This window comes from Heterodontus francisci, chromosome 35, assembly GCF_036365525.1.
Source record: "Heterodontus francisci isolate sHetFra1 chromosome 35, sHetFra1.hap1, whole genome shotgun sequence".
In the NCBI taxonomy this organism is placed as follows: Eukaryota; Metazoa; Chordata; class Chondrichthyes; order Heterodontiformes; family Heterodontidae; genus Heterodontus; species Heterodontus francisci.
The window spans coordinates 48,122,806-48,150,677 of record NC_090405.1 but is presented as its reverse complement, the minus strand read 5'-3'; the positions used below and the strand labels follow the sequence as shown (position 1 = coordinate 48,150,677).

The 27,872-nt window shown below is 45.5% G+C and overlaps 1 protein-coding gene across 7 annotated transcripts in view; it reads left to right on the top strand.

Moving 5' to 3' along the window:
* ccdc33 (coiled-coil domain containing 33) overlaps positions 1-27,872 on the top strand; it is a 304,008-nt gene that overhangs the window by 56,382 nt on the left and 219,754 nt on the right. Inside the window, exon 1 of one of the 7 annotated variants that reach the window (XM_068015489.1) lies at positions 27,285-27,312. The exons of the other annotated variants lie outside the window; for them this stretch is intronic. The gene's annotated coding sequence lies outside the window, so the exon portion shown is untranslated. Of the gene's footprint in view, positions 1-27,284; positions 27,313-27,872 lie in introns of those variants that run through there. 7 annotated transcript variants of the gene reach the window in all.

Sequence of the window (27,872 nt, the reverse complement as noted above, 5' to 3'; positions counted from 1 at the left end):
TTTTTTATATTCTGTCCAGTCTTCTGATCTGCCTCCCATTTTTGCGCAATTATAGGCTTTTTCTTTAAGTTTGATACTATCTTTAACTGTTTTAGTTAACCGCGGATTGCAGCTTCTTTGTGTCCTCCTCATGCTTACATTCTCACCTAACTTTGTATCGTCAGTAAACTTAGATACATTACTCTTGGTCTCTTCAGCTAAGTCATTCATGTAGATTGTAAATAGCTGAGGCCCCAGCACTGATCCTTGTGGCACTTCGCTAGTTACAGCCTGCCAACTTGAAAATGCCCCGTTTATCTCTACTCTCACTTCCTGTCTGTTAACCAATCCTCTATCCATGCTAATATATTACCCACAATTCCATGAGCTCTTATCTTGCATATTAACATTTTTTGTCGCACCTTATCGAATACCTTTCAGAAATCCAAGTATACTACATCTACTGGTTCCCCTTTATCTACTCTACTAGTTATAGCCTCAAAAAACTCTAATAAATTTGTTAAACAGGATTTCCCTTTCATAAAACCATGTTGACTTTGATCGTGCTATGATTTTCTAAGTGCATTAAGAATTCCTTAATAATAGATTCCAGCATTTTCCTGACAACTGATGTCAGGCTAACTGGCCTGTATATCCCTATTTTCTCTCTCCCTTATTTCTTGAATAGTGGTGTTACAATTGCTAACTTTCAATGCACTGGGATTGTTCTAGAACCTAGAGAATTTTGGAAAATCATAACCAGTGCATCCAGTATCTCTGCAGCTACCTCTTTTAGAACCCTAGAATGTAGGCCATCAGGTCCTGGGGATTTGTCGGCTTTTAGTCCTTTCAGTTTCTCCAATACTTTTTCTCTGTTGATATTAATTGCCTTAAGTTCCTCACTCTTACTAGTCTCTTGGTTACCCTCTATTTCTGGTATGTAATTTGTGTCTTCTACTGTCACTGATGGCAGCACTAACAACCCTGAGATGGCGAGTTCAAATCCCACAGTTGAAATTTGTGAAATTGAATTCAATAAATTTGGCCAATTGGGAGCTGGCAGCAGAGAAAAGAAAGCCTATAATTGTCATAAAAAAAACCCAGTTATTTTTACAATGCAATTCAGGTAAGGAATGTGCCACCCATTAGTAATGTCGACAACATGTAACTCCAATCCCACACTATGTAGTTGATAGTTAATGCCCTCTGAAGATAGTTAGCAAGTAAAGACCTTCACTCACAGGGGGGTGACTCTTAGGGCAACAGGCTGGGTAATGAATGCAGCCTTGTATGCCACCCACATTCTGACAACAAAGTAGAAAAATGCTGAATTCATTTCACTCTTTAAAAATAAAAGCCTTACAAATTATTAATCTTCCACAATCGCAGAATCCAGTCCCACCTTAACTGCTGATACAACACCCTTTGGTTATTCTGCGTGTATTTTATTCTGACTTTTGCACCCTTTGTAAACTTTGAGCCCATCTGCTTAACTCGCACCAAGTTCCATTCACCCAACATCCCTGCACAAACTGACCTGTATTGGCTCCCAATTCAGTCATACTTTGATTTAACTTTCATCCTAGTTTTTAAATCCTTCCATGGCCTCACCCCTCCCTCTCTCTGTAACCTCCCCCCGCCCAAAAAACCCGCCAAGATCTTTGCGCTCCTTCGGTTTTGGCCTCTTGCGCATTCCCAATTTTCATTGATCCGCCATTGGCGGCCCAGCCTTCAGCTGCCGAGGGCCTAAGCTCTGGAGCTCCCTCCCTAAACCCCTCCACCCCTCTCTCCTCTTCTAAGCTGCTCCTTAATATCTCTAACTCTATGTTAAAGGCACTATCTAAATGCAATGCGTTAAATATCATTTGGATAGCTGGTGTGTTGAGGGAAGTCATCGATTACATCTTTTTCAAAAATTTACACCTACTGTTGTCTTGCTCCCAGTAACCATGTGGTATTAGGATCCTGGAATTGCAGGCCCTCCTTTTCCACAGGGAATCTTTCATGTTGAAGAATCAGGATGTTTTTTCTGATGTTCCAGTTGCCATGGTGTTGGGGGCTGTTGGTGGCTTTTTAACCGCGTCGGGAGACTGGAGACAGCAGAAATCCAGCACACGTGAGTGGATTGGCGAATCTCTTCAGATGGTGATGGACAGGAGGCAACTTGCAATGTGAGCCTTGTGCACAATTAGTTAAACCCTCAGGAATTTCACCAATGCAGTTTTAATAAATCCTTTCGTGAACAAAGTGTCTTATCTATTCAAGAGCGAGTGCTGAGTCTCATAATTCCGCTAATTTGTTTTTACTTAACGTAAAATACATTTGTTATTTCCATCCGCATAACCTTAGATTGATAGATAAACTTTTTTTTTGATAAACAGGCTTTATCCTGTCTTGTGATAAATTATTTCAGGTTAATTTTATAGATAACAGACTGACTGTGTTATTGGAGCTTTTATTGTTGCAGCTGTTAGATACCCTGGGCCAGATTTTGTTCTCATGCTGATGGTGGGTTTCGTGGTGGTGGGGAGGGGGATGCGGAGAATCAGGGCTGAATTGCCCGCCGTGGAACCTGACGCTGGGAATCCTAGTTCTGACTCTCCTGGGTGCGGGATAGGCTGACAATGCCCAGTGGCCAAATAAGGGCCGCCTCTTGCCACAACTGGGATCTTAACCAGCGGGGAGGGTGCCTTGGAAAATGAGGCACCCTCCCTGTGGGCTTGGATGTGGGGGGGGGGGGTCCTTCCTTCATGAGCAATTTGTGGCCCAGGGAGGACCCTCACCTGGAACAACTGTAGCCCCAGGGACCCTCCTCCCCCTGAACCAAATGCCCACCGCCCCCACCTCCCCTTGCCGGGGCCTTCTGGACTGGCCCCGGTGACCCCGCCTCACCTATCCCTTCTCCAGGGTTCCAACGCTGGGCCTGGGTCTGAGGCCTTGGCAGTATCAGCAGCGGCCACTGCTCTTGGGGGTGGGATCCCTGTCCCTGTTAAGTTTTTGAAGGGAGAGGGACCCTGATTCCTTAAACTTTAACAGCAAAAGTCGGGAGGATCGCTCGGGGGGCTGAAAAAATGCAGGAGCCCTGCCTTTTTGGCCCAGAGGCAGGAGCCTGGCCTCCTGCACAAAATCCAAATTTATTAAGTTAAAGGATATTAAAAATTAATTCATTTTAATTTATTCGTTTGTGGGATGAGTGTCGCTGACTAGGCCAGAATTTATAGCCCATCCCTAATTTCCCTTGAACTGAGTGGCTTGCTAGGCCATTTCAGGGGTCATGTAAGAGTCAACCACATTGTTGTGAGTCTGGAGTCGCATGTAGGTCAGACCAGGTCAGGACAGTAGATTTCCTTCCCTAAAGGAAATTAGTGAACCAGATGGGTTTTTACAACAATTGACAACGGTTTCATGGTTACCATTAGACTAGCTTTTAATTCCAGATTTATTAATTGAATTCAAATTTCACCATCTGCCGTGGTGGGATTCGAACCCATGTCCCCAGAGCATTAGTCTAGGTGCTGGATTACTAGCCCAGTGACATTACCACCACTACTACACCACCGCCTCCCAAATTAGGGGCTGCTATCGTCTTTAGGGACCTAACTAATTTTTTCATCTCCAAAAACTTGCACCAGTCAAGTTATACATGGGGTTTAGCCCATCCACTGTACTGTTAGGTGGTGTGGAGTGATTTTATTTCTCTGTACTGGTTGCACAGAGAATTTCGTTCTCCTTTGTGATTGTATTTTTCACCTCCTTTATAAAGTCTGACAATGGAATGTTGCCCCAATGACCTGCTGAGTTTATATGGTGAATAATTGAAGCAAGAACACTATTTATATAATGTCTTTAATATAGCAAAACATCCCAAGGCACTTCCTAGAAGCATAATGAAACAACATTTGATACTGAGGCACATAAGGAGATATTAGAAAGGTGAGAGGTAGGTTTCAAGGAGTATCTTAAAAGAGGAGAGAGAGTTAGAGAGGCAGAGAGATTTAGGGAGGGAATTCCGGAGCTTAGGCCCCAGGCAGCTGAAGGTACGGTCACCAGTGGTGGCGTGATTAAAATCAGCCAGGCACAAGAGGCCAGAATTAGAGGTGTGCAGATATCCCGGAGGGACGTGGGCCTGGAGGAGATTACAGAGATAGGGAGGGGACGAGGCCATGGAGGGATTTGAAAACAGGGATAAGAATTTTTAAATCGTGGCGCTATCGGACCAAAAGCCAATGTAGGTCAGCAAGCACAGAAGTGATGGGTGAACGAGACTTGGGCTGAGTTAGGATATGGACAGCAGAGTTTTGGATGAGCTCAAGTTTATGGAGGGTGGAAGATAGGGTGTCGGCCACAAGAGCATTGGAATAGTCAAGTCTAGAGGTAACAAAGGCGTCAATAAGGGTTTCAACAGATAGGCTGAGAAAGGGTGGATACGAGCGATGTTACGGGGGTGAAAGTTAAAGAAAATAAGAAAGACATGCATTCATATAGCACTTTTCACGAGCACCAGACATCTTAAAGCACTTTACAGCCAATGAAGTACTTTTGAAGTATAGTCATTGTTGTGACGTAGGAAGCGTGGCAGCCAGTTTGTGCACAGCAAGCTCCCACAAACAGCAATATGATAATGGCCAGGTAATCTGTTTTTTGTGATTTTGATTGAGGGATAAATATTTGATAGGACACTGGGGAGAACTCCCCGGCTCTTCTTCAAAATAGTGCCATGGAATCTTTTACATCCACCTGAAAGGGGGCTTGGGTTTAATATCTCATCCAAAAGACGGCACCTCCAACAGTGCAGCACTCCCTTAGTGCTGTGCTGGAGTGTCAGTCATGATTTTTGTGCTCAAGTCCTGGAATGGGATTTGAACCCACAACCTTGTGACCTCAGAGGCGAGTAGGTGGATTTGGTGATGGAGGGGATACATGGAGGCTCATCTCAGGGTCAATAGCCAGGAAATCCTTGGTTTGATTCCCAGTCTATGCTGACCTGGTTGATATTAAGCTAAGGCAGTGGCACTGGCACTATTTTTGCCTCAATCCCACCCCGTGGTTAAAAATTTCCATAGCTCATTACTGTCTGTAAACCTCCATTAGAAGTGTAAATTGTTGGGGTGGGGTGGCAGGAAAAATGTCAAAAATAATAACCGAGCTGTGGTGTATTCATGAGCTATATGCTCTCAGTTTGAAAGTAGAGTGCAGAGGAGTGGGCAGCAGTGGCAATCATCTACAACAGTGTTACATTATCATCTGTAGGACATGCCAACAGAGTGATACACTGCTGTGTCCTGCTGCGATCACACATCCCCCCCAGTTCAGGCTTATCCTCTCCCACCTCAGACTTGGGAGCTCATTATAACACAAATTGCTAATCATGCACTCAGCTGGGGAGAAGAGCTCTCAGTTAGGTGTTACAATCAGAGTGGCACATTCGCATCTTATGCTGCCTGTGCAGAACGCATTCGTACGAGAGTGCATCAAAATTAATTTCTGAGTAATAAATGTTTCATTGATAAAATCTGCTTTTGTGTGTTTTTATAACCGTTATGTGTGTATTGAGAACTTTATTACATTTTTGTTGTTATTTCTGTCATGGGTTTTGTTGTGTTATCTTAAGCAACATAATGAAGTGCATGGATTCCAGTTCTTGAAGATCTCTAGAAGATTTATTAATAGCTAAACTAGTATATACAATACAGAGGAGACTATTTACAGAACCTTTGTCTAGGGTGTTACAGTTACAGAGTGACTATGGTTTCTAGTCACATGACTACATCTTGGTGCTTAGCTCATTAGCATACTGAGTTCTTAAAAGGACATCACTCTTAAAGTGATCATACAGCATCCTCTTTCTTTCCAAAGATAAGTCTCGTATGCTACAAGTAAAAACACATAATATTGGATAATATCGAAATGAGTTATACAGGGATAGAGATTATAAAATTTACAAGTATAAAGATAGGGATTGTGAAATTTACCAGTGCAGACGCTCAAGAGTCCATATATTGTTTCGGTTCACATAGAAAATAGAAAATAGGAGCAAGAGTAGGCCATTCGGCCCTTCGAGCCTGCTCCACCATTCATTATGATCATGACTGATCATCCAACTCAGTAACCTGTTCCCACTTTCGCCCCATACCCTTTGATCCCTTTAGACCCAAGAACTATATCTAACTCCTTCTTGAAAACATACAATGTTTTGGCCTCAACTGCTTTCTGTGGTAGCGAATCCCACAGGTTCACCACTCTCTGGTTGAAGAAATTTCTCCTCATCTCAGCCCTGAATGGTTTACCTCGTATCCTTAGACTATGATCCCTGGTTCTGGACTCAGCCCCCCCCTCCCCCCCCCCCCCCCCCCCCATTGGGAACATCCTTCCTGTATCTACCCTGTCAAGTCCTGTTAGAATTTTCTAGGTTTCTATGAGATCCCCCCTCGCTCTTCTGAACTCTAGCGAATATAATCCTAACCGACTCAATCTCTCCTCATACGTCAATCCCGCTGTCCCAGGAATCAGTCTGGTAAACCTTCACTGTCTCAACTCCCACAATAGCAAGAACATCCTTCCTCAGATAAGGAGACGAAAACTGCACACAATATTGCAGGTGTGGCCTCACCAAGGCCCTGTATAATTGCAGCAAGACATCCCTGCTCCTGTACTCGAATCCTCTCGCTATGAAGGCCAACATACCATTTGCCTGTTTGATAACTCGTCCAGATCTTGTTAAGGTTGAACCTTCTGGGGATGTGGATTTCACCCTTGGCTGTTTTTGATTTGCGGACATGTTGTCAATGTTTTGGTTGTTGTCCTGTTGTTCTGCCACACCCTCATCGTCAGATTGTGTTCTTTCGAGTCTGCTGTGCACAATTGGAGTATTGCACACTTCTCTTAATTGGCTTTGGCTCCTCCTCAACATTGCCGCATTAGATGTTGTAATCTCGTAGGACCTGAGCTCACTGCATACTTTGGATACCTCTGCAGGTAACCATGTTCTCATTGTGGGATGTATGACCCTGACCTTTTGTCCTACGTGTAGCTGAGGTAGTTCTGCCCCTGTGTGTTGGTCATGCACCATCTTCATTCACCCTTGTTTTTCGAGCAGTGTCTCCTGCATCTCACAGAATTTGGACAGATGATGGCTTGGCATAGTCGTTTGCACTTGTCTGCCAAACATGATCTCTGCTGGTGACGGTAAGCCCATATCCATAGGTGTAGCTCTGAGGTGTAACCTGGCAACACAAAAATTTTGTTTCGTTGTCCCTCACTTCAGGATAAGTGATTTAACTGTGTGAACCATTCATTCGGCAGGACCGTTAGATCTAGGGTAATGTGGTGAGGATGTCGCATGATCTACTCCCCATTTGGTACACATAGCTCTGAAAGGTTTGCCCATATACTGTAGCCCATTGTCAGAAATAATTTCTTTAGGTACACTGAATAGACTGAATATGGCACTCAATGTGTCTGCGATGACCGAGCTTGAGGTGTCTTTTAGCTGTCTGACAATTGGAAATTTGGAGAAATAATCAGTGGCTAAGAGTAAATCATCTCCCTTTATGGAAAATAAATCAGTGGCAATTTTGGACCAAGGGACTGATAGAATCTCGTGAGGGTGTAGAGGTTCTTTACGTTGTTGTGGCTGGTGGCTGTGGCATGCCTCTCACATCCTCACAAACATTTTGATGTCACCGTTGATGTCTGGCCAATAAACAGTGCCTCATGTTAATCATCTCATTAGGTCTATGCCCTGTGGCCTTGGTGAAGTTGTGACCAGATGTCCAGTCGGAGAGCTTTGAGCACAATCACTTGCTTTCCTTTGAAGTTGATGCCTCTCGAGATACCGAGTTCATCTCCATTAGGCCAAAAGCAACTGAGGGTTTCTGGTGCCTCTTTTATCATATCAGGCCAACTTCTATGATGATTCTCCACAGTACCTTCAGTTGTGGGTCATTGGCCATTTCTGATTGTAGTTGGTCACATTTGTGCTGACCAAAATGCAATAAATCGATTTTGAGACCATCTTCCACCTCGATGTCCGTGCTGTCTACTCGTAGATCCAGTGGAACTTCTTTATTCTTGTTCGGATTTGGAAATCTGCTCTGCGTATCCAAGGTGACCATTTTGGTACCGGGTTTGTGGCAGACGTCAAAGTCGTACCCCTATACTTTTACGAAGAGTCGCTGTAGGTGAGGTGGTGAGCTTGTCAATGGTTTGCGCCACATCATCTCCAGTGCTTTGTGGTCGGTTTCCAGAGTGAACTGCATACCGAACAGGTAGATGTGGAACCTTGTGATCCCAAACACCAGAGCAAGTGTTTCACCCTCTTTGTTTGAGTAATTGGACTGTGCTGAGGATCCAAATGCAATTTGTTTGCCATCCTGCAGGATGCATGCTCCTGACCCTTTCTGTGAGGTGTTGATTTCCAGGATTGTCTTCTTCCTTGGATCATAGTACCGCAGGGTGCAGGTTTCTGCTGACAATGCTTGTTTGAGAGATTCAAACATATGCTGATGGTTCTCCTGCCATACATACGGTACATCTTTCTTTAAGAGCTCTCTCAGTGATGATAATTTGTCAGAAAATTTGGAATGTATGGTGCCAAAAAGTTGAAAAATCCGAGACATCTCTGTAGATCTTCCTTGTCTTGTGGAGTAGGCATACACCTTACATCTTCGACTTTGCCTGGGTCAGGATGGATTCCACAACCTGAATAGATGGAGCCAAAGAAATTGATCTGACTTACATTCACCTGGCACTTTTTGCTGTTAAAAGCGAGCCCTTCACGATGAGTTACTACCATCAGTGAATGAAGATTTTGATCATGTTCTTCTTTGGTTTTGTCCATCACCGCAATATCATCGGCAATGCACATACATCCAGGCAGGTTTTCTATACTTCTGTCCATATGCTGCTGAAACAGATCTTGACTGACAGATAAGCCGAAGGGTAGTCTTTGGAAGCAGTACCTTCCAAATGATGTCCTGAATGTGGTGACTTCCTGAGATTCCTTAGCTAGGTGTACCGACCAATATCTATGTTTAGCGTCAACTTAGAGAAGAATTTGGCGCCTGTGAACATGGGATTCAATTCCTCTAATGTTGGAATCTTGTGGGGCTAATCTTTAGGGAGAGGTTTAGATGCCTCGGATCTAGACATACCCTGATTGCTCCATCCTTCTTCAGTATGCATGTAATTGAGCTGCATCAGTCTGTGTGATGATGCACATGACGGATGATGCCGTTGCATTCCACTGCAAGGGATGGGTGGCCCATTGTATGCAGTTAGCTTTGCAATTGTTGGTTGTATCATTAATTTTCAATGACTCCAGTACATATCCTTCAGGATTTGGTCTGTTAAGATATTTGCACTAGCTCCGGTGTCAGTCTTAATCCTGAATGTGTGTTTGCCAACTTTCTTTGGGCACATGATGTTAATAGTAGCAAAAGCTTCCAGTTGTTGGAGTTCATCAACACAATGTGTCAGGTTCACAATATGAAACACCTACTCATCTTCCGGCTGAGAATTTCTCCACTCTGAGCCTTGCCTCGGGTCTATTTCGCTGCAGACGTTGTGTATCGGCTTGTGTTTATGCAGGTTTCTGGTGCTCTCCTTGCTGCTGTTGCTCTGTTGCTGCGCCTGTCTTCTGTTTGTTCATGTCCTATTGTGACTTCTGGCTGCATCTTTAGAGCCAGATTTCTTGCGTAGGCAGGCTCAGTGCATTTTGCACAGCACGCCTTGCATGGGTCACGAAATGCAGGACAACTTCAAGGTGAGTGGGACAAACCACACTTACCACAGAGCTTGCTTGCTTTTTATGATCTGGTTATCATACCAATATTGTCGGCTGCACCTAGTGCTTGCAGATACTGTTGTCCCGCTACAATGGCTTCGTATTTCCTGCCATCTTCTAGCAGCACATCGATGCTGTGACCTTTCTTTTTCCCGATGGGGTCCTTTTGAAATGCTTCAGTAGGTGTTGAGACAATCACCAGCTCCAGTATTCGCTCTGACAGCTCAGTTTCTGAAAAATCACATTCGTTGCCCTTACTTAGGCATCTACAGATGAATTGATCTATTGATTCTTGTGGCTGTTGCCCGTAGGACATCAATTCCAGGCAGTGAATTCTAAAATTCATTCTTACCTGGAGCTGATCTTTTAGCACTTTCCATACCTTTGTGGGATCTTTTTTGGTCCTCTTCAGGTAAGCCAGAGGCATTGATTCAGTTCCATTTGCTATCAGTATTTTCACAGCCTGCTTCTCTGGTTCTACAACCGCTTGGACTGTGAAGCATTCTTTGTTTAGAAAGTTTGAACTTGGCTAGGATATCAATGGCCTTCCAGTTCATGCTGGGAAACTTGATATCAATCTTTCTGCTGTTCTTCTGCTTTCTGCTCTTTATTTAATTTTGAAAAGCTCTGTGTGTGCCTTCAGCACTGTACTTATTATAACTTTTCTATTTGTGATTTGAAACTGGTTTTAAAACATGTTCTATCAGCTCTGTGTTGTTTCCCCTTTAAGAAATTATTTTTTATTTGGATTAGCTGCTTAGATGGAGAGTAACAGGTGCTTGACAGTGTTCTCTGTTTATTTTGCTTTCAGCACTTCAGCTTGTATGTTTGCACAGCCGTTCCACAGGCAGTTTAAGGTTTTTCCCCTTTGCTTTTTTGCCAGAGTTTATTTATGTTCTTCACACTTGACTGGTTTAATGATTTATTTCAGCTTTGGCTGTATGAATGGAGACTCTGTTGTGTTCACGGGTTTCCCACTTTTTTTTTTGGACACTTCCTGTATTGGCACCGACCTCGATCAACCTAAGAGAGGAATTGGGTTTTCCCCTTTTTTTTCTCTCTCCCACAAGCCTTTAGAAAAATCAATTTTTTAAGCACTTCAAAGCTTTATTTTTAAACTGGGATTCCTTGACTGTCAGAACAATGACTCACCTGATCACAGGAATAGATTTGCAGCCTTTCGTTCAGCGCTCTGTCTCCCACAGCTAGAGGTAATTTTTTTCTTCTTTCCACTGTTTGGGACAGTATTTCTTTTGAATTTTCTCTCTTTTGGCTGTAGGAAGGGTCATTTCCATAGCTGTTTGACACGTGGTCTTCAAGCTTAGATCCTGTCTTTTCACTACTGCTGCCACCATATCATGGATTTCATTGTGTTATCTTAAGCAACATAAAGAGTTGCGTGGGTTCCAGTTCATTGAAGATCTCTAAAAGGTTTATTAACAGCTAAACTAGTATATTCAATACTGAGCAAACTACTTACAGAACCTGTGTCAAGGGTGTTACAATTGCAGAGTGACTATGGCTTCTAGTCACACGACTATATCTTGGGACTTAGCTCATTAACATACTGAGTTCTTAAAGGGACATCACTCAAAGCGATCATACAACAGTTTCCTGAAATTAGACCTTAAATATGCAAAATATTTATTTTAAACTGTAATTTCCTTTTCCCAATTTTCTACCTTTCCCTAATCCTGCTGGGATATGACTCCAACATTCTTAGGACCTCTCTAACAGCCAGTGACTGCTGCTAGGCAGTTTGACTACAGCTGAAAGAACGACTTACATTTACATAGCACCTTTTATTACCTCCCAAAATGCTTTACAGCCAGTGAAGTACTTTTGTTTGAAGTGCAATCACCATTGCAATTTAGGAAACGTGTCAGCCAATTTGCACATTGCAAGCTCCCATCATCAACAATGAGGTAATGACTAAATACTTTTTTTTTTGTTAGTAATGTTGGCTGAAGGTTAAATTTTTGCCATGACATCAGGGAGAACTCCCCTGCTGTTTTTTGAAAATTACAATGGGATCTTTTACATCCACCGAAGAGGGCAGATGGGCCTTGATTGAATGTCTCCATCTGAAAGACAGCACTTCTGATAGTACAGCACTCCCTCGGCACTGCACTGGGCATGTCAGCCTAGATTTTGTGCTCAAGAGTCTAGGGTGGGTCTTGAATTTACAACCTTTTGCGACAGAGGCAAGAATGCTGCCCACTGAGACCCAGCTGATAACTGTGGCAGAGCTGCCAGCATGTGTTGTTGAGCCCAGCACACTGGACTCATTTAAGAAGCATCTTGATGCTCTAATGGGGAATTCAGTGGCGTAAGATGGGTCACATGGGCCGATCGTGTGTTTATTACTGTTGTTTCTCCTTCAGCCACCGATAAATTAGGCTTTGATGGCAATCAGTGGGAAAAAAATCACCCTCCTGCATGGCCTTAATCTCAGCCTGTCAGCTTCAACCTGTCACCTAGAGCATGCAGGGGGGCTCCGAGTGGCTAGACATTTCAGATTGTTAGTCACAAGCCATTGCCTTTGACGTGTCCTGAGCTTTTATTAAGACTTAGTGCTAGCAGGTGGACAATGCTCAATTGCACAGTTAAGAGGCCAGCAACACAACAGCTGTAATAACGTGTTTAGGGAGCAGCAAAATAAATTTTAAAAAGGTCATTTCACATTGATGGCAACATCAAACTGGATCAGAGAAAGGAAAGAAAGCATCTGGTGTATTTAAAAGCCAATTATCAATCAGTTTATCAAACTTTAGAAGTAAAGATTTTTGCTTTTCTGACAGGGAAGTTATCAATGCACATTTATTATAAATTCCGGTGTCAGTTGCACACAGTGATCTGAGAACAGGCCATGTTCGAGTGGTAACATAGACTGTAGTTATACTGCTAGTGTGAGGTAGGTGGCAGCAACTGGGCCTGCCTTCCCTTGAGTATAAAAGGTTGAGGGGTGATCTGATTGAGGTGTTTAAAATGTTAAATGGATTCAATGAGGAAGATACAGAGAAACTATTTCCTCTGGTGGGGAAATCATGAACGAGGGGAGAGGTAATCTTAAAATTACAGCCGGACCATTTAGAACAAAGAACAGTACAGCACAGGAACAGGCCATTCGGCCCTCCAAGCCTGCGCCGATCTTGATGCCTGCCTAAACTAAAACCTTCTGCACTTCCGGGGCCCGTATCCCTCTATTCCCATCCTATTCATGTATTTGTCAAGATGCCTCTTAAACATTGCTATAGTACCTGCTTCCACCACCTCCCCCGGCAGCAAGTTCCAGGCACTCACCACCCTCTGTGTAAAGAACTTGCCTCGCACATCCCCTCTAAACTTTGCCCCTCTCACCTTAAACCTATGTCCCCTAGTAACTGACTCTTCCACCCTGGGAAAAAGCTTCTGACTATCCACTCTGTCCATGCCGCTCATAACTTTGTAAACCTCTATCATGTCACCCCTCCACCTCCGTCGTTCCAGTGAAAACAATCCGAGTTTATCCAACCTCTCCTCATAGCTAATGCCCTCCAGACCAGGCAACATCCTCGTAAACCTCTTCTGTACCCTCTCCAAAGCCTCCACGTCCTTCTGATAGTGTGGCGATCAGAATTGAACGCTATATTCTAAGTGTGGCCTAACTAAAGTTCTGTACAGCTGCAGCATGACTTGCCAATTTTTATACTCTATGCCCCGACCGATGAAGGCAAGCATGCCGTAGGCCTCCTTGACTACCTTATCCACCTGCGTTGCCACTTTCAGTGACCTGTGGACCTGTACGCCCAGATCTCTCTGCCTGTCAATACTCCTAAGGGTTCTGCCATTTACTGTCTACTTCCCACCTGCATTAGACCTTCCAAAATGCATTACCTCACATTTGTCCGGATTAAACTCCATCTGCCATTTCTCCGCCCAAGTCTCCAACCGATCTATATCCTGCTGTATCTTCAGACAATCCTCATCATTATCCGCAATTCCACCAACCTTTGTGTTGCCCGCAAACTTACTAATCAGACCAGCTACATTTTCCTCCAAATCATTTATATATACTACAAAGAGCAAAGGTCCCAGCACAGATCCCTGCGGAACACCACTAGTCACATCCCTCCATTCAGAAAAGCACCCTTCCACTGCTACCCTGTGTCTTCTATGACTGAGCCAGTTCTGTATCCATCTTGCCAGCTCACCTCTGATCCCGTGTGACTTCACCTTTTGTACCAGTCTGCCATGAGGGACATTGTCAAAGGCTTTACTGAAGTCCATATAGACAACATCCACTGCCCTTCCTTCATCAATCATCTTTGAGTTTTTTGAGGAAGTGACAATCAAATTAGTGAGACACGACCTCCCCTTCACAAAACCATGCTGTCTCTCGCTAATAAATTCGTTTGTTTCCAAATGGGAGTAAATCCTGTCCCGAAGAATCCTCTCTAATAGTTTCCCTACCACTGACGTAAGGCTCACCGGCCTATAATTTCCTGGATTATCCTTGCTACCCTTCTTAAACAAAGGAACAACATTGGCTATTCTCCAGTCCTCTGGGACCTCACCTGTAGCCAATGAGGATGCAAAGATTTCTGTCAAGGCCCCAGCAATTTCTTCCCTTGCCTCCCTCAGTATTCTGGGATAGATCCCATCAGGCCCTGGGGACTTATCTACCTTAATGCTTTGCAAGACACCCAACACCTCCTCCTTTTTGATAATGAGATGACTGAGACTATCTACACTCCCTTCCCTGGGCTCATCATCCACCAAGTCCTTCTCTTTGGTGAATACTGATGCAAAGTACTCATTTAGTACCTCGCCCATTTCCTCTGGCTCCACACATAGATTCCCTTCTCTGTCCTTGAGTGGGCCAACCCTTTCCCTAGTTACCCTCTTGCTGTTTACATACGTATAAAAAGCCTTGGGATTTTCCTTAATCCTGTTTGCCAATGACTTTTCATGACCCCTTTTAGCCCTCCTGACTCCTTGCTTAAGTTCCTTCCTACTGTCTTTATATTCCTCAAGGGATTCGTCTGTTCCTATCCTTTCAGCCCTTACGAATGCTTCCTTTTTCTTTTTGACTAGGCTCACAATATCCCGCGTTATCCAAGGTTCCCGAAACTTGCCAAACTTATCCTTCTTCCTCACAGGAAGATGCTGGTCCTGGATTCTAATCAACTGACGTTTGAAAGACTCCCACATGTCAGATGTTGATTTACCCTCAAACAGCCGCCCCCAATCTAAATTCTTCAGTTCCTGCCTAATATTGTTATAATTAGCCTTCCCCCAATTTAGCACCTTCACCCGAGGACTACTCTTATCCTTATCCACAAGTATCTTAAAACTTATGGAATTATGGTCACTGTTCCTGAAATGCTCCCCTACTGAAACTTCGACCACCTGGCCGGGCTCATTCCCCAATACCAGGTCTAGTACGGCCCCATCCCTAGTTGGACTATCTACGTATTGTTTCAAGAAGCCCTCCTGGATGCTCCTCACAAATTCTGTCCCATCTAAGCCCCTAGCACTAAGTGAGTCCCAGTCAATATTGGGGAAGTTAAAATCACCCACCACTACAACCCTGTTACCTTTACATCTTTCCAAAATCTGTCTACATATCTGCTCCTCTACTTCCCGTTGGCTGTTGGGAGGCCTGTAGTAAACCCCCAACATCGTGACTGCACCCTTCCTATTCCTGAGCTCCACCCACATTGCCTTGCTGCACGACCCCTCCGAGGTGTCCTCCCGCAGTACAGCTGAGATATTCTCCTTAACAAGTTTTGCAACTCCCCCACCCCTTTTACATCCCCCTCTATCCCGCCTGAAGCTTCTAAATCCTGGAACATTTAGCTGCCAATCCTGTCCTTCCCTCAACCAAGTCTCTGTAATAGCAACAACATCATAGTTCCAAGTACTAATCCAAGCTCTAAGTTCATCTGCCTTACCTGTTATACTTCTCGCATTGAAACAAATGCACTTCAGACCACCAGTCCCGCTGTGCTCAACAACATCTCCCTGCCTGCTCTTCCTCTTAGTCTTACTGGCCTTATTTACTAGTTCCCCCTCATTTATTTCACTTGCTGTCCTACTGCTCTGGTTCTCACCCCCCTGCCACACTAGTTTAAACCCTCCCGAGTGACGCTAGCAAACCTCGCAGCCAGGATATTTGTGACGGTCCAGGGGTGAAATCAGGAATCGCTTTTTCACACACAAAAAAATCTGGACTGTTCTTCCCAAAAGGCTGTGGATGCCTGGCCAATTGGAACTTTCAAGATTGAGGATCAGGAGATTTTTTTTTTGGTAAGGGAATCAAGGGATATGGAGCAAAGGTGAGGAAATGAAATTGTGGGACAGATTATCCATGATCTAATTGAATAATGAAGCAGGGCAGAGGGGTTGAATGGCCTACAGTTTTTTGTTCCTAGTCCAACTTGTTGAGTTTTCACCTGTTCCAAAGTTCATTCCAGGTCCCAGCAGGTGGTCATGCAATAGCTGTCAACATCTCTGAGAGTTCCATGCGCTCGATATACAGAGCCCCACGCTCCTATACGGAGCTCCACGCACTCTATATATGGAGCTCTATGCTCGATATACAGAGCTCTACGTTCGATATACGGAGCTCCACGCACTCTATATATGGAGTTCCACACTCGATATACAGAGCTCCACGCACTCGATATACAGAGCTCCACACTCGATATACGGAACTCCACGCTCGATATACAGAGCTCCACGCTCGATATACAGAGCTCCACGCACTCGATATACAGAACTCCACACTCGATATACAAAACTCCACACTCGATATACAGAGCTCCACACACTCGATATACAGAGCTCCACACACTCGATATACAGAGCTCCACACACTCGATATACAGAGCTCCAAGCACTTGATATACAGAACTCCACGGACTCGATATACAGAGCTCCAAGCACTCGATATACAGAACTCCACGCACTCGATATACAGAACTCCACACTCGATATACGGAACTTCTCACTCGATATACAGAGCTCCACACTCGATATACGGAACTCCACACTCGATATACAGAGCTCCACGCTCGATATACAGAGCTCCACGCTCGATATACAGAGCTCCACTCTCGATATACAGAGCTCCACTCTCGATATACAGAGCTCCACGCACTCGATATACAGAACTCCACGCACTTGATATACAGAACTCCACACTCGATATACAGAGCTCCACGCACTCGATATACGGAACTCCACACTCGATATACAGAGCTCCACACTCGATATTCGGAACTCCACACTCGATATACAGAGCTCCACGCACTCGATATACAGAACTCCACACTCAATATACAGAGCTCCACGCACTCGATATACAGAACTCCACACTCGATATACGGAACTCCACACTCGATATACAGAGCTCCACGCACTCGATATACAGAACTCCACACTCAATATACAGAGCTCCACACACTCGATATACAGAGCTCTAAGCACTTGATATACAGAACTCCACGCACTTGATATACAGAACTCCACACTCGATATACAGAGCTCCACGCACTCGATATACAGAACTCCACACTCGATATACAGAGCTCCACGCACTCGATATACAGAGCTCCACGCACTCGATATACAGAGCTCCACGCGCTCGATATACAGAACTCCACGCACTCGATATACAGAACTCCGCACTCGATATACAGAGCTCCAGGCACTCGATATACAGAGTTCCACACTCGATATACAGAGCTCCACGCTCGATATACAGAGCTCCACGCACTCGATATACAGAGCTCCACGCACTCGATATACAGAACTCCACACTCGATATACAGAGCTCCAGGCACTCGATATACAGAGTTCCACACTCGATATACAGAGTTCCACACTCGATATACAGAGCTCCACGCACTCGATATACAGAACTCCACACTCGATATACAGAGCTCCACGCACTCGATATACAGAACTCCACACTCGATATACAGAGCTCCAGGCACTCGATATACAGAGTTCCACACTCGATATACAGAACTCCACACTCGATATACAGAGCTCCACACTCGATATATGGAGCTCCACACTCGATATACAGAGCTCCACGCACTCGATATACAGAGCTCCACGCTCGATATACAGAGCTCCACGCACTCGATATACAGAGCTCCACGCACTCGATATACAGAGCTCCATACGCTCGATATACAGAACTCCACACTCGATATACAGAGCTCCACGCACTCGATATACAGAACTCCACACTCAATATACAGAGCGCCATGCTCGATATATGGAGCTCCACACTCGATATACAGAGCTCCACGCACTCGATATACAGAGCTCCACGCTCGCTATACAGAGCTCCACGCACTCAATACACAGAACTCCATGCTCGATATACAGAGCTCCGCGCACTCGATATACAGAACTCCACACTCGATATACAGAGCTCCACGCTCGCTATACAGAGCTCCACGCACTCGATATACAGAGCTCCACGCTCAATATACGGAGCTCCACACACTTGTTATACAGAACTCCACACTCGATATACAGAGCTCCACGCTCGTTATACAGAGCTCCACCCTCGATATACGGAGCTCCACAATCGATATACGGAGCTCCACACACTTGATATACAGAGCTCCACACTCGATATACGGAACTCCACGCACTCGATATACAGAACTCCACGCTCGATATACGGAACTCCACGCTCGATATGCAGAGCTTCACGCACTCGATATACAGAACTCCACGCTCGATATACGGAACTCCACACTCGATATACAGAACTCCACACTCGATATACAGAGCTCCACGCACTCGATATACAGAGCTACACGCTCGACATACGGAACTCCACACTCGATATACAGAGCTCCACGCACTCAATATACAGAGCTCCATGCTCGAATACGGAACTCCACACTCGATATACAGAGCTCCAAGCACTCGATATACAGAGCTCCACGCACTCGATATACAGAACTCGACACTCGATATACAGAGCTCCACGCACTCGATATACAGAGCTCCACGCACTCGATATACGGAGCTCCACGCACTCGATATACAGAACTCCACGCACTCGATATACAGAGCTCCACACTCGATATATGGAGCTCCACACTCGATATACAGAGCTCCACGCACTCGATATACAGAGCTCCACGCTCGATATACAGAGCTCCACGCACTCGATATACAGAGCTCCACGCTCGATATACAGAGCTCCACGCACTCGATATACAGAGCTCCATGCACCCGATATACAGAGCTCCACACACTCGATATACAGAACTCCACACTCGATATACAGAACTCCACACTCAATATACAGAGCGCCACGCTCGATATATGGAGCTCCACACTCGATATACAGAGCTCCACGTACTCGATATACAGAGCTCCACGCTCGCTATACAGAGCTCCACGCACTCAATATACAGAACTCCATGCTCGATATACAGAGCTCCACACTCGATATACAGAACTCCACGCTCGTTATACAGAGCTCCACGCTCAATATACGGAGCTCCACGCTCGATATACAGAGCTCCACGCACTCGATATACAGAGCTACACGCTCGACATACGGAACTCCACACTCGATATACAGAGCTCCACGCACTCAATATACAGAGCTCCATGCTCGATATACGGAACTCCACACTCGATATACAGAGCTCCAAGCACTCGATATACAGAGCTCCACGCACTCGATATACAGAACTCGACACTCGATATGCAGAGCTCCACGCACTCGATATACGGAGCTCCACGCACTCGATATACGGAGCTCCACGCACTCGATATACAGAACTCCACGCACTCGATATACAGAGCTCCACACTCGATATATGGAGCTCCGCACTCGATATACGGAGCTCCACGCACTCGATATACAGAGCTCCACGCTCGATATACAGAGCTCCACGCACTCAATATACAGAGCTCCATGCACCCGATATACAGAGCTCCACACACTCGATATACAGAACTCCACACTCGATATACAGAACTCCACACTCAATATACAGAGCGCCACGCTCGATATATGGAGCTCCACACTCGATATACAGAGCTCCACGTACTCGATATACAGAGCTCCACGCTCGCTATACAGAGCTCCACGCACTCAATATACAGAACTCCATGCTCGATATACAGAGCTCCACACACTCGATATACAGAGCTCCACACACTCGATATACAGAGCTCCAAGCATTTGATATACAGAACTCCACGCACTCGATATACAGAACTCCACACTCGATATACGGAACTTCTCACTCGATATACAGAGCTCCACACTCGATATACGGAACTCCACACTCGATATACAGAGCTCCACGCTCGATATACAGAGCTCCACTCTCGATATACAGAGCTCCACGCACTCGATATACAGAACTCCACGCACTTGATATACAGAACTCCACACTCGATATACAGAGCTCCACGCACTCGATATACGGAACTCCACACTCGATATACAGAGCTCCACACTCGATATTCGGAACTCCACACTCGATATACAGAGCTCCACGCACTCGATATACAGAACTCCACACTCAATATACAGAGCTCCACGCACTCGATATACGGAACTCCACACTCGATATACGGAACTCCACACTCGATATACAGAGCTCCACGCACTCGATATACAGAACTCCACACTCAATATACAGAGCTCCACACACTCGATATACAGAGCTCTAAGCACTTGATATACAGAACTCCACGCACTTGATATACAGAACTCCACACTCGATATACAGAGCTCCACGCACTCGATATACAGAACTCCACACTCGATATACAGAGCTCCACGCACTCGATATACAGAGCTCCACGCACTCGATATACAGAGCTCCACGCGCTCGATATACAGAACTCCACGCACTCGATATACAGAACTCCGCACTCGATATACAGAGCTCCAGGCACTCGATATACAGAGTTCCACACTCGATATACAGAGCTCCACGCTCGATATACAGAGCTCCACGCACTCGATATACAGAGCTCCACGCACTCGATATACAGAGCTCCACGCACTCGATATACAGAACTCCACACTCGATATACAGAGCTCCAGGCACTCGATATACAGAGTTCCACACTCGATATACAGAGTTCCACACTCGATATACAGAGCTCCACGCACTCGATATACAGAACTCCACACTCGATATACAGAGCTCCACGCACTCGATATACAGAACTCCACACTCGATATACAGAGCTCCAGGCACTCGATATACAGAGCTCCATACGCTCGATATACAGAACTCCACACTCGATATACAGAACTCCACACTCGATATACAGAGCTCCACACTCGATATACAGAGCTCCACACTCGATATATGGAGCTCCACACTCGATATACAGAGCTCCACGCACTCGATATACAGAGCTCCACGCTCGATATACAGAGCTCCACGCACTCGATATACAGAGCTCCACGCACTCGATATACAGAGCTCCATACGCTCGATATACAGAACTCCACACTCGATATACAGAGCTCCACGCACTCGATATACAGAACTCCACACTCAATATACAGAGCGCCATGCTCGATATATGGAGCTCCACACTCGATATACAGAGCTCCACGCACTCGATATACAGAGCTCCACGCTCGCTATACAGAGCTCCACGCACTCAATACACAGAACTCCATGCTCGATATACAGAGCTCCGCGCACTCGATATACAGAACTCCACACTCGATATACAGAGCTCCACGCTCGCTATACAGAGCTCCACGCACTCGATATACAGAGCTCCACGCTCAATATACGGAGCTCCACACACTTGTTATACAGAACTCCACACTCGATATACAGAGCTCCACGCTCGTTATACAGAGCTCCACCCTCGATATACGGAGCTCCACAATCGATATACGGAGCTCCGCACACTTGATATACAGAGCTCCACACTCGATATACGGAACTCCACGCACTCGATATACAGAACTCCACGCTCGATATACGGAACTCCACGCTCGATATGCAGAGCTTCACGCACTCGATATACAGAACTCCACGCTCGATATACGGAACTCCACACTCGATATACAGAGCTCCACGCACTCGATATACAGAGCTCCATGCACCCGATATACAGAGCTCCACACACTCGATATACAGAACTCCACACTCGATATATAGAACTCCACACTCAATATACAGAGCGCCACGCTCGATATATGGAGCTCCACACTCGATATACAGAGCTCCACGTACTCGATATACAGAGCTCCACGCTCGCTATACAGAGCTCCACGCACTCAATATACAGAACTCCATGCTCGATATACAGAGCTCCACACTCGATATACAGAACTCCACGCTCGTTATACAGAGCTCCACGCTCAATATACGGAGCTCCACGCTCGATATACAGAGCTCCACGCACTCGATATACAGAGCTACACGCTCGACATACGGAACTCCACACTCGATATACAGAGCTCCACGCACTCAATATACAGAGCTCCATGCTCGATATACGGAACTCCACACTCGATATACAGAGCTCCAAGCACTCGATATACAGAGCTCCACGCACTCGATATACAGAACTCGACACTCGATATGCAGAGCTCCACGCACTCGATATACAGAGCTCCACGCACTCGATATACGGAGCTCCACGCACTCGATATACAGAACTCCACGCACTTGATATACAGAGCTCCACACTCGATATATGGAGCTCCGCACTCGATATACAGAGCTCCACGCACTCGATATACAGAGCTCCACGCACTCAATATACAGAACTCCATGCACCCGATATACAGAGCTCCACACACTCGATATACAGAACTCCACACTCGATATACAGAACTCCACACTCAATATACAGAGCGCCACGCTCGATATATGGAGCTCCACACTCGATATACAGAGCTCCACGTACTCGATATACAGAGCTCCACGCTCGCTATACAGAGCTCCACGCACTCAATATACAGAACTCCATGCTCGATATACAGAGCTCCACACTCGATATACAGAACTCCACGCTCGTTATACAGAGCTCCACGCTCAATATACGGAGCTCCACGCTCGATATACAGAGCTCCACGCACTCGATATACAGAGCTACACGCTCGACATACGGAACTCCACACTCGATATACAGAGCTCCACGCACTCAATATACAGAGCTCCATGCTCGATATACGGAACTCCACACTCGATATACAGAACTCCACGCACTTGATATACAGAGCTCCACACTCGATATATGGAGCTCCGCACTCGATATACAGAGCTCCACGCACTCGATATACAGAGCTCCACGCACTCAATATACAGAACTCCATGCACCCGATATACAGAGCTCCACACACTCGATATACAGAACTCCACACTCGATATACAGAACTCCACACTCAATATACAGAGCGCCACGCTCGATATATGGAGCTCCACACTCGATATACAGAGCTCCACGTACTCGATATACAGAGCTCCACGCTCGCTATACAGAGCTCCACGCACTCAATATACAGAACTCCATGCTCGATATACAGAGCTCCACGCACTTGATATACAGAGCTCCACACTCGATATATGGAGCTCCACACTCGATATACAGAGCTCCACGTACTCGATATACAGAGCTCCACACTCGATATACAGAACTCCACGCTCGTTATACAGAGCTCCACGCTCAATATACGGAGCTCCACACACTTGTTATACAGAACTCCACACTCGATATACGGAGCTCCACACTCGATATACAGAGCTCCACACACTTGATATACAGAACTCCACACTCGATATACAGAGCTCCACGCTCGATATACGGAACTCCACACTCGATATACAGAGCTCCACGCTCGATATACGGAACTCCACGCTCGATATGCAGAGCTTCACGCACTCGATATACAGAGCTCCACACTCGATATACAGAGCTCCACGCATTCGATATACAGAACTCCACACTCGATATACGGAGCTCCACACTCGATATACAGAGCTCCACGCACTTGATATACAGAACTCCACACTCGATATACAGAGGTCCACGCACTCGATATACCGAATTCCCAATATGACCATGATTTTCACATATGATGCACAAAGCTCCATGTTTGACTGTGAATTCTACTTGACATCATGCATGATTTATTGAGTTGGGATTACTTTGCTCCAAGTCTCCCTTTGCTTTTTTGTCTGGTTTATTGATTGAAAGAAACAGAATGTCTTACGGGAGTGTTTCCGATCCCTCCATTCTTGAGCACCATTATTCCAGGATCCTTTTATCTTCTTTTGTTGGCTCTCGGGCCTTCTGAATATGACTTTTCATGCAACATTCAAAAGAATGAGCAGAGCATTTCAGATAATTTCTTTCAAGGCAATTTAACGTCCGTTCGCAAAGAGTGCTGATGAAAGGACAGATTGGCAATCGATGTGCTGCTCTGAATAGAAACCATTCAATGTATTTGTTTCAAGATTGTTTTTCAGAAATCAAAAAGGCTCTGACTGTGGAACAAAATCAATAGTGTCTGCAGATAATATTGTGACAACTCAATTTAGGGCATCGTATCGCTTAGAAATAAGGTTACAGTAAATGAAAGATTGACTTCAACTTGGTTTTGCATCAGTCTCATAAAGTATAATTGTCAAAATTGTCTTCCTCATCTCCTCTTTGTGTTAGATGTGAGGATTCTATAAGAAGTCGGTTGGGGGTAGTCTCAGTCTATTGGCCATAGCACCAAACTACAGTCTTGCTCAGGCCATGATGGTATTACCATATCGCAGCATTTCACTTGTTCCCCTTTCCAGAGGGTTGTGTGTTTGAATCCCACACCAGGGACTTGGGCACAAAATCTCGCCTGACATTCCAGTGCAGTGCTGAGGGAAGTGCTGCGTTGTCGGAGGTGCCGTCTTTCGGATGAGATGTTGAACCGAGGCCATGCCTACTCTCATGGGTGTACGTCAAAGATCCCATGGCTCTGTTTGAAGAAGAGCAGGGGAGTTTTCCCCGGTGTCCTGGCAAATATTTATCCCTCAGTGAACATCACGAAAAAGCAGATTATCTGATCATTATCACATTGCAGTGGGATCTTGCTGTGCACAAATTGGCTGCCATGTTTCCTACATTACAACAGTGACTACACTTTAAAAGTACTTAATTGGCCAAGAAAGGCTTTGGAACGTCCTGAGATTGTGAAAGGTGCTATATAAATGAAAATCTCTCTTTTTCTTTAATGTTGCAGTGAGGCAGACACAGCTTCACTGTGATGCTAAAGTTCGGGCGGAAGTACATTGTGAGCTGCTGCAATCATAAATATCTAGAGAAAACCCCTGGGAAGGACGGCATTACCCCTGAAATAATCAAGAGTGCCAAGCCTGCTATACTCTCAGCACTCCATGAACTGCTTTGCCTGTGCTGGGATGAGGGAGCAGTACCACAGGACATGCGCGATGCCAATATCATCACCCTCTATAAGAACAAGGGTGACCGCGGTGACTGCAACATCTACCGTGGAATCTCCCTGCTCAGCATAGTGGGGAAAGTCTTCACTCGAGTCGTTTTAAACAGGTTCCAGAAGCTGGCTGAGTGTGTCTACCCTGAGGCACAGTGTGGCTTTCGAGCAGAGAGATCCACCATTGACATGTTGTTCTCCCTTCGCCAGCTACAGGAGAAATGCCGCGAACAACAGATGCCCCTCTATGTTGCTTTCATTGATCTCACCAAAGCCTTTCACCTCATCAGCAAACGTGGTCACTTCAAACTACTAGCAAAGATCGGATGTCCATCAAAGCTACTAAGTATCATCACCTCATTCGATGACAATATGAAAGGCACAATTCAGCCTCATCAGACCCCGTTCCTATCCTGAGTGGTGTGAAACAGGGCTGTATTCTCGCACCCACACTTTTTGGGATTTTCTTCTCCCTGCTGCTCTCACATGTGTTCAAGTCTTCAGAAGAAGGAATTTTCCTCCACACAAGATCAGGTTATTCAACCTTGCCCGTCTTCGAGCGAAGACCAAAGTACGGAAGGTCCTCATCAGGGAACTCCTCTTTGTTGACGATGCTGCATTAACATCCCACACAGAAGAGTGTCTGCAGAGACTCATTGACAGGTTTGCGGCTGCCTGCAATGAATTTGGCCTAATCATCAGCCTCAAGAAAACGAACATCATGGGACAAGACGTCAGAAATGCTCCATCCATCAATATCAACGACCACGCTCTGGAAGTGGTTCAAGGGTTCACCTACCTTGGCTCAACTATCACCAGTAACCTGTCTCTCGATGCAGAAATCAATAAGCGTATGGGAAAGGCATCCGCTGCTATGGCCAGACTGTGGGAAAATGGCGCACTGACATGGAACACAAAAGTCCGAGTGTATCAAGCCTGTGTCCTCAGTACCTTGCTCTACGGCAGCGAGGCCTGGACAATGTATGTCAGCCAAGAGCGACGTCTCAATTCATTCCAGCTTCGCTGCCTCTGGAGAATCCTTGGCATCAGGTGGCAGGACCGTATCTCCAACACAGAAGTCCTCGAGGCGGCCAACATCCCCAGCTTATACACCCTACTGAGCCAGCGGCGCTTGAGATGGCTTGGCCATGTGAGCCGCATGGAAGATGGCAGGATCCCCAAAGACACATTGTACAGCGAGCTCGTCACTGGTATCAGACCCACCGGCCGTCCATGTCTCCGCTTTAAAGACGTCTGCAAATGTGACATGAAGTCCTGTGACATTGATCACAAGTCGTGGGAGTCAGTTGCCAGCATTCGCCAGAGCTGGCGGGCAGCCATAAAGCCGGGGCTAAAGAGTGGCGAGTCGAAGAGACTTAGCTGTTGGCAGGAAAAAAGACAGAAGCGCAAGGGGAGAGCCAACTGTGTAACAGCCCTGACAACCAATTTTATCTGCAGCACCTGTGGAAGAGTCTGTCACTCTAGAATTGGCCTTTATAGCCACTCCAGGCGCTGCTTCACAAACCACTGACCACCTCCAGGCGCTTATCCAATGTCTCTCGAGACAAGGAAGCCAAAGAAGAAGACATTGTGAGCTGCTGCAATCATAAATACCACTTAGCTAACATTTTGGTTTAATGTAAAGACACAGCAAGAGGAATAGGTCATTTTTGACTAATGGTTGCACCCTGCTATAGTGAAACTGCCGTCACTTCAAGCTTCAGTACATGAAAAGGAGCTACTTCATTCATGACAGTTGCTTAATTGGGAAGGCTTTTGTTCAATATTTGATGTGCCAATTCCCAGTAGAGAATGACGGGGGATGTGGTGTTTGCTGCACCTATTGATTTCAATTCCAAGGATGCAGATGGATATTGCTGAGGATTAATGATTTTGTGCAAACAGAAAAGAATGAAAAAGTGCTGAGGATGTTTGCCAAGCCCTGCCTCCGCAGGAGGAGACCACTCACACACCTCAGAGCGGGTATTTCTATTGTCTAGTATTACCGACTTGCAACGCTCACGTTGCAGCATAACTCTGGAGTCAGCAGGTCACAACCTGAATCTGGAAGGGATCATTGCCAGAACTTGTCTGAGTAAGTCTGTTGGACTATGACCCTCCTGCAGTGCTGAAACTGTGTTAGCGAGTTGTTAGGGTTGGTCTTCACTGGATAATCGTTAGCACTGTGAATGTGGTATCTCCCATCCCAGATCAATATATTCAGCATTTACCATCAAGACTGGAGCTTTCTCATGGATCTCAATCCTCATCATCGTGGTGCAGTATAAACACCACACTGCCAGCTATAATCCGAGCCCCATCACCACTGTATAAGTTCACTTTCGGACTTAATTTTCCTTTCGAATCTTTCACAACCTCAGGACATTCCAAAGTGCTTTAAAACCATTGAAGTACTTTTGAAGTGTAGTCACTGCTGTAATGCAGGCAACGCAGCAGGTAAGTTATGCACAGCAAGCTCCCACAAACAGCAACGTGATGATGGCTAGATAATCTGTTTTTAGTGATGTTGGTGTAGGGATAAATATTGGCCAGAGCAAGAGAAGGTTAAGTGGAGATTTAATAGATCAAAATGATAAGAGGTTTGGATAGAGTAAATAATGAGAAACTGTTTCCACTGGCAGGAACGTTGGTAAC